The sequence below is a fragment of the Canis lupus genome, chromosome 7, assembly GCF_011100685.1.
Source record: "Canis lupus familiaris isolate Mischka breed German Shepherd chromosome 7, alternate assembly UU_Cfam_GSD_1.0, whole genome shotgun sequence".
NCBI classification, from domain to species: Eukaryota; Metazoa; Chordata; class Mammalia; order Carnivora; family Canidae; genus Canis; species Canis lupus.
In genome coordinates, this window is record NC_049228.1 from 10,325,514 (window position 1) to 10,340,402 (window position 14,889).

Here is a 14,889-nt window from a genome sequence, read left to right on the forward strand (position 1 = left end):
AAAAACAAAATTTAAAAATAAAATAAAATGGTAAAATTTTGTGGTATGTAAATGGTATCTCAACAAAACGTAGGGAGGAAGGAAGGAGAGAGGGAGGGAGGAAGGAAGAAGGGAAGGGAGGAAGGAGGAAGGGAGAACAAACAAAAGAACTGGGAACTTTGGGGCAGTGGAAGGAGAGGCTGGAGTCCTCCTTCATCGGGGCTGCAAGTTAGTAGAATTTTGGATATTAATGTATTAATATGTACTCCTTCCTCTTTTGGCTGGTGATGATTGGGATCATTAGTGTTATGTAAGTGATGAAGGAGGGAGGACCTCTGTGGCTGTACGCGGTGGCGGTCCTGCTCAGTGATATATTTCTGTAAACTTCTTCAGCACCTAAGGTCTCCACTGCCTAGGATATAAGGATGAAGGAGATAGAAGGAGACTTTTTTTCCTAATGATTTCATTAGTGTCCATCTCATTCCCCCAACTACAATATAAACTTCTGAGGGTAGAGATCATGTCCTTTGAGGGAATTTGGGATTCTCTCTTCTTTTCCTTGACTCTGTGACCTCCCCACGCTGACTCTAAACTGAATGTAGACCTGGGGCCTGACGCCAGGGCCCACGCTGGATGAGTCTTCAATCCTCTGTTCTATTGGCTGCTAATTTCTCTACCTTTTTCTCCAAGGATCAGGGATGGTTCACAGTTCCAGAAACTTCCCTCATTTCTGTCCTAATACTTGGCATCATTTGCTCCCTTCAACAGGAAAGCAAATTTGATTTCTGGAGGTCACGTGATACCTGCTTTTTCTTGCTCACAAGACATGCCAACACGGAGCAAGCATATAATGTGACCACCAGGGTAATATATTTGCTATTAAACTCCAGCAAGATTGAGGCTTATGCATCAAAGCCAGTTCAAAAATCACTACACGTTTTCTCTTTCAGTGGAAAAATAAAGAACTTCCAATTAAACTGTAGAATGGAGCTCCTTCCATCCAGTCCCTCCTGTATTTCCTAAACTTCTGGGAATAAAAATAAGTCCTGTTCGGACTGCAGTTAGTTAGTTCCTTTCTACTCTAGAAACTTCTCCATTGTCCTTTGTGTGCTGTGCTGGGGGCCTGAGGCCTCCACTCCTCACCCCACTCCTCTGCCCGGAGAAACAGACTTGTGCCGCCGGGCCAGGCCTCCATGGGCTCACACTTCATAAGGGGGTCTGTCTCCAGACACCCAGGTCAGGTGTTTACTCAAAGGCTTGGATGAATAGGAATGTCACTTCCTTGTTTCAGAATTGGCAGAGTGCCCACCCCTCCCTACCGGCTGAGGGCCAGAGGTGCGAGGTCTACAGGTCCTCTCTACAGGCACATTCTCTCTCTCTCTCTCTTTAAAGATTTTATTTATTTATTCATGAGAAACACAGACGTAGGCAGAGGGAGAAGCAGGCTCCATGCAGGGAGCCCCATGCGGGACTTGATTCCCGGTCTCCAGGATCACGCCCTGAGCCAAAGGCAGATACTCAACTGCGGAGTCACCCACGCGTCCCTAAGGCACATTCTCAATGTCCCCGAGGCCCAGCTACATCTGGACTCAGAATTTCTGCCTCCTGAGGGAGTATGAGTGTTTGTGTATTTTACATGTGTGCTCATGGGGCTGGTATATGCATACTATAGGTTAGAGTGTTTGGGGGGCATATGATATATATCTACACACACATATATATTTATACACACACAAGAACACATATAGATGTGATTTTTCATAAGTGGTATCAAATGATATATTGGAAAGCTGTTTTCTAAGCAAATAATAATAATGGATATTACCGAGTGCTATGGACTAATCTCATTTAACCTTTAAAGCCATTCTGTGAGGTCGGTACCATTGGTATCCCCATTTCACAGATGAGGAGACTAAACTGTGAACAGAGGGAATAAAGTTAGCCTCTGGGGAGTGGCCATACAGCTAGAAAGGGGGCAGAACCTGGATTTGGACTCCTCTGACTCAAAGACTCTGCTCTTGACCATATAGCCCAGCGACAGTAGGCAACACAGGCTAGCAAGAGTCTTGAAGTTTGTTCATTCATTCATTCATCCATTCATTCAGATAACATTTGCCGAGTGCCTTAACGTGGGCTAGATTATGGGAGTAAAAATATGAACAAGACACAGATTTTTTTTTGAACAAGACACAGATCTTCTTGAGACTCAAAGTCTTTTGAAGTAGACAAGGGTATAAATAAATCATTGCAGCTCAGAGTAATGAGGCACATTGCAAAGAGAACAAAAGATAAGCCATTAGTACTACCCAGGGAAGTTATAGATGTGACATTTTAACTGCATCTCAAGAAAAGAAAAAAGAGAAGCTATTTGCTAGAGAGTTAAACTGGAGAAGAGAAAAGCAGGAAAGGCCACTTCAGGCTGAGCAAATAGCATGTGCAAAGTACTAGAAATCTCAAGTGTGTTGTGTGGCTGCAGGTAGAGAGTAAGGGAAGGGAGCTCACAGATGAGCATTCAGACCATGGAGGTCTGGACGCTCTGCTGAGAAGTATCTGCTTCATTGTGTCAGCACAGGGGAGCCACTGGGGCAGCATGATCATGGTGGTGTTTTAAAAGGACAGCTAAAAATAAATAAATAAATAAATAAATAAATAAATAAATAAATAAATAAATTTTTTAAAAAAAGGACAGCTAGACAGCATTCTGGAGGAAGGTTTGAAGTGGAGGCAGGATGGGGAGCAGGTGAAGTAGTTATGCATAGAGGCAGTAAAATAGTGGTTCTCAACTCTGACTGCCTAGGAGCATCGCCTGAGGAAGGAGCATGGAGTTCAAGAAACGTCTGGGCTGGAGATATTTTGGGAGAGACATGAACATCTGGGGAGAGAGTTGAAGCTATAGAAGTAGGTAGTGTTTTGATTCAATTGGTCTGGGTTACAAATGGGATAAATGGTAGGCTTTAAAATCTCCCCACTTGATTCTTTCTTTTTAAAAGATTTTATTTATTTATTTATTTATTTATTTATTTATTTATTTATTTATTAGAGAAAGAGAGAGCAGAAACAGAGGGAACAGCAGGCAGAGGGAGAAACAGGCTCTCCATTGAGCAAGGAGTCTGACGCCAGGCTTGATCCCAAGAAGTCTGAGCCTGGGATCATGACCTGACCTAAAGGCAGACGCTTAACCGACTGAGCCACCCCAGTTGATTCTAATATGCATCCCACACTCTCCTACATCTGTACAAGGTACTTTTTTTTTTCAAAGATTTTATTTATTTATTCATGAGAGACACAGAGAGGGAGGGAGAGACACAGGCAGAGAGGGAGAAGCAGGCTCCCTATGGGGAGCCCAATACAGGACTCGATCCCAGGACCCCGGGATCATGACCTGAGCCGAAGGCAGATGCTCAACCACTGAGCCACCCAGGTGCCTCCAGTACAAGGTACTCACCAGGGAACAGAGGACCTTGAGCAAGTTTCTTAGTATTTTTAAGCCTTTTGATTTTCTTGTCTGTAAAAGGGAGATGTTATTAGTTTGTACTTCAATCAGAGAAGGTATCAGAGAAGGTATCTACATGTTTGAGCACTGCTCCTGGCACATAGTAAGTATGCGGTGCCTAGTTAGCAATGATTCAGGAAAGAGATGATGAAGATTGAAACTAAGTCAAAGGCAGGCGAGATTGCAAGGAGGATATGAATTAGAAAGACATTTCAGGAGTGAAAATACAGAGCTTAATGAATGATTAGATAGATGGTGGGTGAGGAAAAGAGAAGACTTGAAGAGAACTCCCTGACTTCAAGCTTGAATACTCAAGAGATGGTGTCCCCATCTTGGATGATGGGGTGCAAGGCCAGAGGAAGGATAAATGTTGAGATGGAGAAAATAAATTAGATTAGACGTATTGAGCATGCTACCTGGAGGCATCTAGCAAGAGGTTGGAGTTATAGTCTGGAGCTCAGGAGGGAGATCTAAGCTGTAGATATTTGGGGAGAGCCACTGGGTGAAAAGTTGAAGCTAAAAAAGTAGCTAATGTTTCTCTAGGAGAATATATATAGTGAGAAGAGTTGCGGGCCAAGTACGGAACACGGTGACTGTCCATAGTTAAGAGATTGATAAGGGAGTCTGTCCTCCAAGAATGAGGTAGGGGGTACAAAGATGAAACAACAGGATAATTTATCATAAGGAAAATACTACTATCTGCAGGGAAAGACATAAGCCTGGTATAGGGAAAGGTCTGGTTGAGAGTTGAGCAAAGTAACAAGTTTTTTTTTTGTTGTTGTTGTTGTTTTTTGTTTTTGTTTTTAGTCACTTTGATTCTAGGATGCTTTTAAAAAACTTTCAAGTTTGGGGGGATCCCTGGGTGGCGCAGCGGTTTGGCGCCTGCCTTTGGCCCAGGGCGCGATCCTGGAGACCCGGGATCGAATCCCACGTTGGGCTCCCGGTGCATGGAGCCTGCTTCTCCCTCTGCCTGTGTCTCTGCCTCTCTCTCTTTCTCTCTGTGTGACTATCATAAATAAATAAAAATTAAAAAAAAAAAAAACTTTCAAGTTTGGGGCACCTGGGTGGCTCAGTCAGTTAAACATCTGAATCTTGATTTCAGCTCAGGTCATGATCTTAGGGTCATGAGATCAAGCCCTGTGTGGGGCTCTGTGCTCAGCAGGGAGTCTGCTTGGGATTCTCTCTCTCCCTCTCCCTCAGCCCCTCCCTCTGGCCTCTCTCTCTCTCTCTCAAATAAATAAACAAATCTTTAAAAAAAAATACTTTCAAGTTTTCTCATTTTTCCCACTCCTTCCTAAGGGCATCTTTTCCATCCATATCTGGATACAACACTGGAGCAAAAAGCCTTAGCCACATCCTGCCTGTGACAGTCCTATACTGGGGCTGCTGGGAACCCCCATACTGGGCAAAGCTGCATGCATACATATTATATGCAGAGCCCCTGGCTTGAAGCTTTTAAGGATCCAGACCCCTGATACCCTGCTCCTCTCAAACTTCCTGTGCCTCACAGGGCCTAGCTGACCTCTCCCTCCACTGGAGGAAGCCACTCCTCTATGCCCCATTCAGGCTCCCTCATCTCACCCCTATCCACCAGAAAACAAGCCTTCCAAGTAGCAATGTCCCGCTGAAAGGTTTCGACAACCCAAGTCACACACCGAGTCTCAGAAGTAGGTAGCCTTGGGAATCAAAGCTGCATAATGGCCTGGTCCCCAGGGACTGTAGAAGACTTTCTGAAGCTCACATCTCATATTAGTGGTTCTCAAAGTTTGGTCCCTGAAACAGCAGCATCACGTGAGAGCCTGTGAGAAATGCAGATTCTCAGGCACATTCCAGACTTACTGAATCAGGAACTCTGGGATGGAGCCTAGCAATCTAGGTTTTTAACAGGCCCCCCAGTTGATTCTGATGCATGTTCAAGTTGGGAAAACCACTGTCCTGCATAATTAACAGCACTGAAAACATGAAGGTTAGAAATCCATCTCTTTATGTACGTCTCTCTCTAGTACATAATTCTGCAGACAGTAGAGCTCAAGAAAGGCTATTTAGCAAGTATTTATTGAGGATCTGGTATATGAACAACCCTTCATAACAAAAGTACAAATACATACAGATACACACACACACACACACACACACACACACATGCACTTTTTCTTTGGGAGTTTGTACTTCCAGCGGAATTAGCAGGACAAAGACAAAACTTAGTCAAAGACAGTGTAAGGCAACATATAAGGGTTGAAATGAGTGGTCTGTAAATGACACCACAAGGAAGTGATCAGCCAAATCTAGAATGTTAGACATTACACAGGATAGTTAACCTGGTCTGTTTATTTAATCAATGGCATGGCGGAAAAAGTGGAGGAGGGACTCTTTTAGTTTAGAAGGTGTTAAAAGAGAACTCACAGACGTAACCAAATGCAATGAGAAAGTTCGTTGCTATTTGAATGCTGATTAAAATACACTCAGCTCTAAAAATCATATTTTTAAAGATAATTTAGGGAACTTGACTGTAGACTGAGAAATAGATGGTAGGGAGGAGTTAGTGATTTTATTAGGTGTGAGAATGGCATTGTGGCTGTGTAAAAAAAAAGGTCCCTTTTTTGAGGTGCATGCTGAGATATTTGGGAATAAATTGACAGAATGTCTGGAATTTGCTTTAAAATGGTTTCCTACCCCACCCACCCCCCCAAATACAGAGGGAGGAGTGATGAAATAAAATATGCCAAAACTTGATGGCTCATAGAAGCCAGCAAATGAGTCCATGAGGGTTTTTTTTATGCACGTTTGGAATTTTCCATGGTAAAAGCTTTGGGGCTTGCTTGTTTGTTTTTTAGTGAGTGTAGACACAGATGGAACAGTTCCCAGGCGGGTGCCCATGGTAAGGACTAGAATGGTTGGTGGAAGAGATGAAGCTGAGCGCTTCCTCCCTCCTGGCCTCCCTCCCTCTCTTGCTTCCCATGAGTTAGTATCTGCCCCCCACCAAGCAGGGTGCAGTATTAAAAGCAGCCCGGTGGGAGCAGTGGGTGTCTTTTGGGGAGTGGGGAGATTGCCTGGGGAAGTTGGCAGCCAGAGCACAGAGGAATGTGGGGAATGCCCAGCTGGGTATCTGGCTGGACTTTGCACCATCCACCCGTGATGGGGCTTCCCTGCAGAAAGGGGAGTGATGAAATCTGTGCTCTGGGTGAATTGATTTTGACACGCCGGGCAGCACAAAATGAGCTGAGAAGTCTGGTAGAGGGTCGTTAGTGAGGTCTAGGCACAAGGAAGTGATAAAGGCTGGGACCGTCTGGGGGTGACCATGACGAGGGGGCCCGTAGAGTGACATCTCAGACGAATCAAGAATCAGCCGAATCTGGTGGCGCCTGTTTATGAGGCTAGCAGGTGTGAGTCAAAGCTTAACTTGAACGGCCGGGCAGATGGTGTTGTGTTTAAGAGAGATGAGGAGACTGGGCTGATTTTGAAGATGAAGGATTGGTTGGGAATGTGCAAAATCTGAGATGAGGACAGAACAGCCGAGCTCCCATATTTCCAAGAATAAACTGTTCCAAACAATAGGCCATTTCATGGGGAGGTGAGGAGACTCAGAGTCAAAAACATTGGTGAAATTTTTCACTTCGGCCTCCCCTCCCCACAACAAAGCCTGATTCAAGTTTGGAAACAGAGGCCCAAAAAGATCTGGAACTGTGAGGGATTTAGCAGAGATAAGAGGTGAAACCGAGGGGAGGGTGGGCAGGCAAGTGGGTATTTCCAAGGTGCTGAAGAAATCTTGCTTTTGACATCTTGCTCTCCCATGACATTTGCTTCCTGTTGTGATAGAACCTTCTCAGGGTTCCACGGGGCACGGCTCCAGTGGGGCACTCAGTCTGCTCTGAGGAGCTGCATCTCAGTTGGTTAACTGATGGCTGGGGAAGGACATTAGACAGGTGCTCCCTGAGGGTGGGACCAGCTCTATGACTCCAGCCCCAAGTACCCGGACACAGCACGTCTTTCTGGAAACGTGGGCTAGCTGCTGATGTCCACACCTCACAAAACTGAGGAATGCTTCTGCCATGATTATTTAATCACTGAGCTAGCAAACAAGAAAAAAAAAGTCACACGGGGCAGGATTTCAAGAGCAGAATTACTTCAGCTGCCTGTGGAAATAACACTGGGTTGTGCAACAAGACTTTTAGGGCGAAAAGGGCACATTAGATCTTGGTCTGAGAGTCTGACCACTCTTTAAAACACAGCCCATTTTTCCTTCTTTGGAACTGCGGATAGGATGCTGGTGAGGCACCCCCTTTGTATTTCCCCCCCAAGAAAAGTCAGAGAGAGAGACCTGATATTTTGTGACACCCCAGAAGCCTTGTGTTGGTTTCTTTCTGATTCTTCATTTCCAGAGAATGATACCAAGAAGCCAATAAGACACATGATAGATTTTTTTCTCAACTGCCTTCCTTCCTGCTGAACCTTCTCAAGCTCTGCCCCTCCCCTCTGCTTACCTCGCTCTCACCCCACCACAAACCCACTTCCTTGGCAGAGTCCTAGCCAGCCCAGTAACACCCCAAGTCTCCCCTGTCCACTGTGTTCTTCCTTCCATGGCTCCAGTTCAGGGGTCATGCCCAGGCAGCCTGATCCTGGCCGAATTTCTTACCTCACTCAGCAGCCCTGCACAGAACTGGCACTGCCAAGCTGGGTCACCTTGGAAGAAGGCAGGCGGGAGCCACTGGGGCAGGCAGGTCGGGGGGGCGGCGCTGAGAGTGCAGCTGACCTGGGCCCTCTCTTGACTTAATCATTTCAAATATGACTTCTTATCATTACGGTTCTTAATGTCATTAATATAGGAAGAAGAGCTACCATTGAGTGAGTGCGTAGCTATATGACAAGCACAGTGCTAAGCACCCACATGCCTTTTCTCATTTAATCCCCTCCCTGCCCCCTGCAAACACATGAAGTAGGTGCTATCACTATCCCCTTTGTAAACACGAGGAAATAAGGTTTAGAGAGGTTGAGCCACTTGCCCAAGACCAGAGAGCAACTAGGTGGCTGTACTGGGATACAGGCTAGGTATGCCTCATTCTCAATCCCCTGCTCTTTACCGTCATGACTCACTGCTTGAAAGGCATTTCACTTGACTTATTCCCACCTGCTGAAGTGGGAGAAGACTATTTCAAACATGAAACTATTTGGGGGAAGAAGCCGGACACCAGGGATCTGGGGTCAGCCTGCCCCAGAAGCCAGAAGGACTTGTAACTGGTCATTTGCAGGGTAGCCTGTTCTTTCACAAGTTTGTGATCATCAAGCTCCGGCTTTGCCAGGCCTCTGGGCCTATTTCCTACTTGAGTGAATGGTAATAGGGCCAAGGTCATATTTCTGATTCCTTTGTGGATGAATTCACTTCCATTCCATCCTGTGGTCACGGATGGTAGTCCTGACTTTGGCCAACATTTTTCAAGTGCAGACCACTGCATGAGAACAAAGTGGTTTAATATAGCCCTCTGTTTTGAAAAAGAAAATTAATAAGCAAGCCATAAAAGCATGAACCTACAGATGGATGGTCAAGAGTTACAACCTTGTATAAAGATAGTTTTCTATCTGCAGTAGAGACCTAACATTTTAGTGAATCCCAAAAATCCCTTTTAGTGAAAGGCCAAACCTCGATATGTACTCCTTCTCTCCCAAAAGGTATACTGGGTAATGGTTAGAGGTATTCCAACCCAGTTGAAATATTATATCTTGTTTAATTGTTCTAAGCTTGTTGAGGTCAAGACATATCAACTCATCAAACATCCCTGAGACAGAAGTGAAATCTCTTAGTGTTCAGTAGCTCAGCATAGATCCAGTACAGGGCTCAGTATACAGTGGACATGAAGTGATACAGGGAAAGCTGTACAAATTGGCCTCTTGCAGTGATGGCTAAGATTGCAGAGCTATGAATTGTCCCAAACAGGCTTTGGACCAGTGAAGGAGGCAACTTGCATTCTGCACACAGCTCTGCAGAGGGCTCGGTGGAGAGCCACGGCCATCTGTCAAACTTTGACCAGAGTGGAGGAGACAGGGAACATACTCATGCATGCAGAGATAGACTCAGAAACTCACACCCAAAATATAGCACACATAACCATGAAGGGGGTCAAAGAGATGAGGCAAAAGAACCAAGTGGGTTTAAACAGGAAACAGATTTCCAAAAGAGGGAAAGCATGGCCCTCAGAGTTGATGTGTCCAAGTCTAGAAGGTGAGAATAGTGTGAGTCTATGTGGAGAAGGGCCTAGGTTAGAGAGTGCCCAAGGAGCTTCAGTTTGTGCGAAGAGAACTAGAAACAAAGCCAGCTGAGGGATCCTTGGGTGGCGCAGCGGTTTGGCACCTGCCTTTGGCCCGGGGCGTGATCCTGGAGACCCGGGATCGAATCCCACGTCGGGCTCCCGGTGCATGGAGCCTGCTTCTCCCTCTGCCTCTCTCTCTCTCTTTCTCTCTCTCTCTCTCTCTCTGTGTGACTATCATAAATAAATAAAAATTAAAAAAAAAAGCCAGCTGAATTCTATGGCACCATGCCAACGCTAGTTGGTTGGGATAGTTCTAGCCCCAATCTATACCTAATCAACTAGTTGAACATTTATTGATCTTCTATAAATGAGTGACATTTGTACAAGATGCCAGAAATACAATGATAGTTAATACATAGTCTTCCTTTCGAAGAGCTTATGGCCCAGTCTAGTCAGGAAACAGTAAAGCAAAGAGGTGATAGAGGACCCTGTCATGAAGACCATGATGGACATCTGCCTGGGTGCTCAGAGCTAACAGAGGAGGAAGACCAAGCTCAAGGGGGTATCAGGGACGGCAGCACCTGACTTATCTTAAAGCATAAACAGAAGATGGAAGGCGAAAACGGTGGGAAAGAGCATTCCCAGGGAGAGTTCAGCGTGGCAGAGGCACTGAAAGGAGAGAGGTGGGGCAGGGAATGTTGTTGAGAAATGAATTTAAAGGCACAGGCAGGAGGCAGGTTGGAATTTGAATGGCAAACCAAGGATGCAGTGGCAAAAACCTGGAGATGAAAGAGTTTAAGTAGGGAAATCATAGTGTTAGAGTTTAATCCTTCAGCAGTCAGCAGTCATGGATCTAGGGTGAGAAAACAGAAGAGCTTATGGAAAATAATGACAACATCTTCCCAAATGCCCACCAAACCCTCACTCTTACAAAGTTTCTCTCTCTTTTCCTCTTGTACTATTCAGTGTGCATATGGAGAAGATTGGGGAGGGCAGCCTTATTCTACTTGTACTAAGGAACACGAGCAGACCCGGGGTCGAGCTTGAAGGCCTCTATATGAATTTCTAGAATTCATCCAAAGGTGGTCTCCAAAGATACTCAGGAGACTGAGAAATGATTTGCTAGGAAAGTGCCTTCAAAGTTCTTACAGATATCTCTTACGTGCCATTCCAAAATTCCATGAAAGAAAGCTGGCTCTAGGAGTTGTCATATTCATGATCTTTAATGATATTAGCCCAGAACAATCTGAGAGTAGGTAGGATACACGAGAGAGAGACAGAGACAGAGAGACAGAGAGAGAGAGAAAGACCAGTACTAGTTTTTGTATCACAATCCTATCCTGCTACCAGCATTTCTCTTTTTAACACTACTGTCTCTTTTGTGAGAACTTTAACCTATTTACATATGATTATTCTTCCTCTAAACCCATGGCTAAAATGCCCATTTGGTTTCTAAGAAGCAGTGGGTATTGGGCGCACGGACTAGCTTTTTAAATGGGTTTGTGTCTTTCAAAACAGGAAGCAGCATTGGCCAACTTCATTAAAAATCAGCATTGGAGAACACTTACTGAGGACTTAATTACGTAATCAGATTTCAGCTTGGGGGCTGGGAATAAAGTGAGAAAGAAAGAGAGAGAAAGAGACTGGTTGTACCTGGGAGGATGGAGAGCGCATGAGCAAGTGATGAAGACAGCTCAATGCCTCCCCTGTGAGCTGGCCTCTGTTAGTCACAGGTCCCTGAGCCTGGTAGCCAAGATAACCAGATCGGAGATGTCCTACTTCCCCAAGCCAAGTGGTTAGTGGCCCTTTTCCCTGGGAAGTGTCCATCCCCTTCCAGGTATGATTGTCATTAGTGCATCATACCTAATGGCAATGGTATTTCTGTAGAATAACAGCAGTTTGACATGAGACAGCACCTCTGCATTTTTCAAATCCAAATGGGTTAGTGCCCAAACTCATACTGAAGTTAGTGTTAAGACCTGAATCTTGCCTTTCCTGACTCCCACCAGGCTGCCTCCCTTTCCCTTTGCCAGTTTGCCCTCACCTTAGAGCAACACAAATGCAAAATAAACTTGAACCTTGTGTTGAAAGTTACATCCATGAGTCATGTTGAACAACAGCCTTTTTTCTCTCCACATTAACTGTATTTTTCCTCCACTGTGGCCCGAACAGGAATCAACCACGTAACATTAGTTCATCCAGTGGTTATGGGGTGCCTGTTATAGGATAGGCACTGTGTTTGGATTCTACAATGACCCGGGCAGGAAGGTGTCTTCTGATAGAATGCCCAGGGGGGATTTGTGAGTGCAGAGGAGAGAAGGTCACCTGAACTCATTCACTTTCAGGTGGTCAGCAAAACTAACGCAGAGGGAATGATTTCCAAACATCTTAAAAACCCATGTGTGGAGAATGCTCCCAGAGCGAGAGGAAGAAAGCTCTGGGAATAAACCATCTGACATCAGCAAGGGAACTGATTGGGATGAGACCTTGTGTCTCTTTCTAAAATCAGAGTGGTTAGAAATAGCTGTTGGAGGGTGTCTGGGTGGCTCAGGCGGTTGAGCATCTGCCTTCAGCTCAGGTCATGATTCCAGGGTCCTGAGATCGGCCCTGCATCAGGCTCCCTGCTCAGTGAGGAGTCTGCTTCTCCCTCTTTCTCTCTCCCTCTGTGTGCTCTTTCTCTCTCTCTCAAATAAACAAATAAATCTTTTAAAAAAGAGAAAGAAATAGCTGTTGGATGGACTGTGGGAAGAAGCAGCTGTGTCCTGAGTTATAGGACTGTCCTTTGGGTGGATGCCCACTTTGCTCTGTCCTACCCCCTCCACCCTTCTCACTTCCCATATCAGTTCTGGCTGGCCATTTCATGCTTATCTCAAAGTTTTGCTTAAAACTTCCTCTCTTCGGTGTACTCTTTGTTCTTTGTAGAAGATACACGGATCTCCCCAGTCAGAACTCTCTATTCCCCCTAATTTTTCCAATAGCTCCCACTTATTGACCAAATGTTTCTTGAACAGTTATCATGTGCTATTGGGGGAATTCACAAATTATAAAACATTCACTCTAACCTGACCAGAGAGACATACCCATGATTACACTAAACAACAATACAAGGTAGTATATGATTAAATGCCAAATATACACAATGGGTGGCAAATATTTCAGGAATTTAGAGGAATTTAGAGAGAGAGAGAGAAAGAGAGAGAGAGAGAGAGATCATACTGGGGGTGGAGTCCAAACTGAGGGCCTTCAGTCTAGATGATAAAAGGATCGAATTAGGGAGGCCCCAAGAAAGGCTAGTTTAGGGAACAAATATTCGAAGCAGGGGTTTCATGGTGGCAAAAAATAAGAATAATGTTTAAGAACTCAAGGGCACCTAATGGTTTGCAACTGCTTTCACACACACACTGTTGAATTTAAGAATGGTGAGCTGAGCCAGATTACAGAGACTTCTGAATGCCAGCCAAGATCTGAAGATTCAGCAAGCACTCGGTGGTCACCTACCTCCTGTCGAGCAGTTTTACATATGATATCTCATTAGTTCAGGAGGACATCTTGTGATGTAGATGCTGTTGTCACTATTTTAGATTTTACTAAATTATGGTTAAGGAACTTTCAAGGTCACAGAGTTAATAGATAATCATAAAAATGACAATAGCAACAGCTATTTCACACTTGCCAGACACAATTTCCCAGTATTCTTATAACCACCCCTTTAGGTAAGAACTATTGTTATCCTCATTTTTTAAAAGGATTTTATTTATTTATTTGAGAGAGAGAGTAGGGTGAGGGGCAAAGGGAGAGGGATGAGCAGACTCCCCATTGAGCAGGTAGGCTGATGTGGGGCTCAATCCCAGGACCTGAGGTCATGACCTGAGCCAAAATCAGATGCTTAATTGACTGAGCCACCCAGGTGCCCCATTGTCCTCATTTTGAGACGGAAAAACACTGAAGCAAATTTGCCCAAGGTACACAACTAGAAGTGTCTGGACTACACTTAAATTCAGGCTGTCGAGTTTCAGAGTCCAGGTTCTGAAACCTCTAATGCAGAAATGCCCATAGAAATATCATGATACAAGGTTGTACGTGAATTTCAGCTCAATAAAACTGGAGCGTTAAAAAAAATACACACCACAAATGTGAGCCACATGTGTAAGTTTAAATGTTCTAGTAGCCTCATGAAAAGGTAAAAAGGAAGAGGTAAAATTGGTTAATTTTAATAATACATATATTTAACCAAACAACTCTAAAATATTAACATTTCAACAATGTAATCAATAATGTCTCATTATAGTTTTCACATTTTTATGTGAAATCTTCTAAATCCAACATGTATTTTTCAACTTAGAGTACATTTCAATTCAAATGCTAAATTTGCATCAGAAATATTTGATCCATATTTATATTTCACATAATTTATAGCTGAAAAAGTAGATTTACATACCCAAGTTTTCCCCAAACTTAAAACTTTTTCAATAACTAAGTTGAATTCTAAAAATCATTCTTTTAATATTTGTCAAAACTGGTTCTTGTATTTTATTTTTTTAATTTTTATTTATTTATGATAGTCACATAGAGAGAGAGAGAGAGAGAGAGAGAGGCAGAGACACAGGCAGAGGGAGAAGCAGGCTCCATGCACCGGGAGCCCGACGTGGGATTCGATCCCGGGTCTCCAGGATCGCGCCCTGGGCCAAAGGCAGGCGCTAAACCGCTGCGCCACCCAGGGATCCCTGGTTCTTGTATTTTAGAAGAAATAATCTGACTTTGAAGCAAATCCTGTGTTTCAAAATTGTTTAAGTTGGAATAATTCACTAACTCTTGTGTCACCTCAGTAGTGTTAACATTGAAATCAGAGTACTGCATAAACTAAAAGCAAGTATAAATTCATAAATAATAGTGGAAGTTTCATATTTTTTTAGTTTTTAAAATTAATTTACATAATTCTCTTGCTTACAACGAAAACTTTCTGTATATTAACTCATGTTAGAAAAATGGGTTAAATTGTTGTTATTATGAAAATTTTCCATTTCATCATAAATTGCTGTACCTTCTAGCAAATACATTTTTCCTTCCTTGGAACTTCAAATTTAGTTCATTCATATCCAATGTGCTATTCAGTAAGGAAATATAAATCACACTACTATCTTTTTGTCTTTGATTATTGAATGTTTGGCAGGTAGT

General features: G+C 43.9%; 1 long non-coding RNA gene across 2 annotated transcripts in view; it reads right to left on the reverse strand.

Moving 5' to 3' along the window:
* Positions 1 to 14,889, reverse strand: part of LOC111096623 — a 37,291-nt gene that overhangs the window by 5,786 nt on the left and 16,616 nt on the right. The window lies entirely within an intron of this gene.